Source organism: Cyprinus carpio, chromosome B2 (assembly GCF_018340385.1).
Source record: "Cyprinus carpio isolate SPL01 chromosome B2, ASM1834038v1, whole genome shotgun sequence".
NCBI lineage: Eukaryota > Metazoa > Chordata > Actinopteri > Cypriniformes > Cyprinidae > Cyprinus > Cyprinus carpio.
Genome location: NC_056598.1, coordinates 2832150 through 2836630, shown reverse-complemented (window position 1 = coordinate 2836630; position 4481 = coordinate 2832150). Strand labels below are relative to the sequence as shown.

Sequence of the window (4481 nt, the reverse complement as noted above, 5' to 3'; positions counted from 1 at the left end):
GGAGAGGCGTTTCAAAAAAGGCCGCCGAGCGAAATGACTTGCCTTAAAGGGACTTTAGCTTTTCAACCTTTTTCAAATTCTATTACTTATTAAATATTTAATTGTATTATTTATTTACAATTCATTTAATTAATAACTTTTCATGAACTCCCTGGTGTGATAAACCCTGATTAGGATGTGTTTATTCACAATGTTTTTTTTGCGCATAAATTACTGCCAGTACAAAATAGACGTGGAATAAATGTTTATAATCTATTAGTGGGAAAACAAAAATGATTGTGTAAAGAGGTACACAGAAGGAAAAATGATTGGCAACTGCTTAGAAACATACCAAGACCTTTTCATGGAAACTCTTTCAAATCTTTATTATTACAAAACAGTTTTTTGTAGAAAAATGATACATGAGGTTTTCATCCATATTTTTTGTTGTTGTTCACAATCTATCACGTCAGCCAAATGTAGGCTTCATTCTACAATGTGATAACACGGTCAAAGCTGCTCTCCTCCTCAATCTCTGGTCAGAACTGAAACCTCTTCTAGATGCTGACGCACAACGCCGTCCAGGACTTTACTGACACCTTTACACGCCGTCATGGCTGCCTCTATAGCATCCAGGTGGTCCTGGTGGCGGGCGTCCATCTGCAGCAGGGCGATGTTTCCGCTGCGGGGCAGCAGGGCTAGCGCCAGAGCCGTTCCTCCTCCGCTCTCCTCAGCGTGGCACAGATCGGTCAGCGGCGTGTCCTCCACAAAGCCAGCAGTGCAGGCGCACACATAGTCCCGCATGGGGCCCACCCCCCCCCCCCCCCCCCCACCCCCCCCCCCCTCCCCCCCCTCCCCATACCAGCGTCCCCCCTCACCAGAGCCAGAGTCGCAGCATTCACACAAGCGCTGTAGTTCCCCCGTCTGCCTGCAGAATCTACAGCACAGGACCAGAGACAGCGATGGTGGATATTATAGCCAATAAAATGTGACACGATCTGATCTTTGTATTGTAAGTGACGCTTTCTCCTGGAGTAACAACTATTCAAGTTGCATTTCTTGATGCAGCAGCAGCAGACTGTGTTAATAGACAGTGGTTTTCCGAAAGTACTCCTGAGCCCATGTGGCTATATTTAACATTGCAGCATGACGGTTTCTTATGCATTATGCCATCTGAGGGTTCAAAGGTCAAGCTCTGCCTTGCCCTACATGTACTGTGATTTCTCCGGATTCCCTGAATCTTTTCACAAATATACATGTGGTAGTTGGCGAGGGTCCTCAATTCTTTGCAGTTTTGCATTGCGAAATGTGATTTTTGATTTGTTTGACACTTCTCTCATGAAATTTGGCACAAAGTGATGAGATACACAAAACTATATTAAAACAGTATAAAGACAGTGTTGTCGCTCATGACTTCTGGAGAGAAATAGCGCAAACACTGGACGGAAATAATTATCAAATTAAGTATAGATTGAAAGGCTGCACGCTGTACAAATACGCTGAGATGCTTCACACAGATTGTTTTATTTTTATTATATTATAAAAATAAAAAAAACCTTGCTGTGTGTATTGTGTTAAGCTAACTGAGCACTTGTATATCATTGCTCTTTTGTTAGTTTTTGATTGCTTCTGTTGTCCTCATTTGTATGTCGCTTTTGGATAAAAGCGTCTGCTAAATGACTAAATGTAAATGTAATGGGAGGTGAATTAAGGTATTATAAATCAATAAAGACTCTGAAAATAGTCTCTGGATAAATGGTGGAAACCACAGTGGGACAGTTCTTGAAGGAAAACCCTTATCTGTATTAAGCCTCGTGTCTCCTTACGTATATTTTTCAATCAAAAATTTATATATATATATTAGGGCTGTCAAATGATTAATCACGATTAATCACATCCAAAAATAACGGTGTATAATGTTTTGTTTACATAATATGTATGTGTGTATACTGTGTATATTTATTATGTATATATAAATACACACACATGCATGTATATATTTAAGAAGAATATGTTATGTTTATATATTAAATATATTTATATATATAATATGAAATATAAGAATATAAATATATTAATGTATATACATGTAAATATTTTCTAAATATATAAATTTATGTGTGTGTATTTATATATACATAATTAAATATACCCTGTACACATACATATATTATGTAAAACAAAACTTTTATTTTGGATGTGATTAATCGTGATTAATCATTTGACAGCCCTAATATATATATATATATATATATATATATATATATATAATTTTGGCTGTATTAATGCAAACAGCATAAATTGATAAATGTGTATTTTCACCCTCATTTCCTTTAAGAATCTATTTTACAATAGGTACAAAAATCGTTAGACTCAGGACATTAAGGAGAAATGCACAAGAAATGATAATGCATCTAAATTAATGTTGCTGCTAATCACTGACATATCCAAGACTAAATAACTCCCCAAAATGCTTGGCATTGTGCATATGGATAAAAAAAAATATATATATTTATTGTGTTGTTCATAAAAGGAAACAACAGTGGCATTATCTAAACAAACTGACATTTAAAGGGTTCAAATTCTGAAAACGAATGAATTTTTGGTAGTTACAGGACAGATGTTCACAATAATAAATCCATGTCAGTGAAAGCAGAAAGAAATATTAATATCCAGTATAATACTTTTATAACATGCTACAGCAGGTTAGCACACACACGTCTAGATTACATCTAGTTTAAGCTGAGGGCTCTTACCTTAACGTAGATGTCGATTTGTGATCGTGGGTAGAGCTCGGTGAGCACCGCAGCTTCAAAGGTCTGTTTGAGGTGAAGGCTCATCTCGCTGGACTTGCGGTCTCCGTGTGGACGTCTCTTCCTCTCCGCCGTGCTGAACGTGGCCATGCTGTACTGACAGTTAATGACCGCGCGATCGTGCAGAGATTTACTGCGAGAGCCTCGCGTCTACAGGGAGCCAGAGAGAGCAAATGAGACGACAGTATGGATAAATGACACAAACTGCAGCTTTGACACACTGCCCTATCTGTTTGGTAAAACCTCATAACTGAGACGGTGTGTTCGAAACACTGCTTCGAGAAATCGTGTGAATCGTGTTGCAGTAGTTTGCATGTTGATAAAATCCTCAGATCTTCAGAAAGTTCTCCCATCATAACTAATAACCAGCGCTCCTGATCTCTCAATATTTCTGAAATGGAAACTGGGGACATTTACTACTAGTTATGGCTCAAAATATCACTGAAATCTCACTTATTTTTTATGAATTAAAAAGCAGGGACAACAGATTTTGTTTTTCAGAATTTTTTTTTTTTTTTTTTTTTGTTAGTACTCATCACTAATTTAATATTATAATGTCAAATAACCAGTGCTGTCAAAAGATTAATATCATCCAAAATTACATAATATATGTGTGTGTGCTGTGTATATTTATTATGTATATATAAATACACAGACATACAGTATATTTAAAAAATATTTTCATGTATTTACGTTCTTATATTTTATATTATACATAAATATATTTAACATGTAAACATAACATTTTTTATCTATATACATGCATGCATGTGTTTGTATTTATATATATATATATAAGTAATAAATATACAGTAAACATACATATATTGTGTAAATAAAAACTTTTATTTTGGATGCGATTAATCGTTTGACAGCACACTAATAAAATAATGAAAAACAGTAAATATTGAAAATCCCAGATTCGAACAGTATTATAACAAGATTATGAGTTTACAAAAACACATTGAGGCTAACGAAATATAAGAACATGTGATAAATAAAACAGTATTTAAACCTGCTAATATTATACAAATTTTCATTTATAACAAACTTTTTTTAAACGTTATTTTACGTTTGCGCTTTTGAAAATGAGAAATTACTATGAAGAATTAGGCTCATTTTGAGCACAACATTGACACAAAGTTTACAGTTGTGTTCAGAACAATGCCGTTCAGTCCCTGTTATATAAAACACACTGCATGCATTGCTTGTAGTATTATTATTATTGGTGTATCCGACACACGATACAAGGCCTGACCTCGTGCGGTCCGTACACCACGGCCAGCGCTTTAGTGTTGCCCTGCTCCAGATACGCGGATCCGTCCGCCTGCGCGAACACGCTCGTGCGCGCCTGGACCTTGCGCAGCTCGCACGCTCTCCGTCCATCTAGACGGTATCCCTGATCCGACAGCAGCTCGAGCCCCGCCATCAGCTCTGTTCGTTCACTAACACGCGCTGGCTTCTTCACTGAGCTTCTTGTTGTTGATTCAGACTCGGAGTGTAAATACCTCCACCTGCTGGGCTATGGATGTTAATATCTGTTATTATATATGGAACTAGATGTTAATTTCCAGTAACAATATGAATCTCTCAGAACTGAGGTCCAGAGAAAGGCAAGAATGAGTGAACCAGGGATTTTTATCTCTTTAATAATGTAAACTGTAAAAAGTTTGGACGTTGCCTTAAAAT

At 36.7% G+C, this 4481-nt stretch overlaps 1 pseudogene; it reads right to left on the bottom strand.

The window, feature by feature from the left end:
- Positions 1-486: 486 nt before the first annotated feature.
- LOC109079862 lies at positions 487-4257 on the bottom strand (annotated as a pseudogene).
- Positions 4258-4481: the final 224 nt, after the last annotated feature.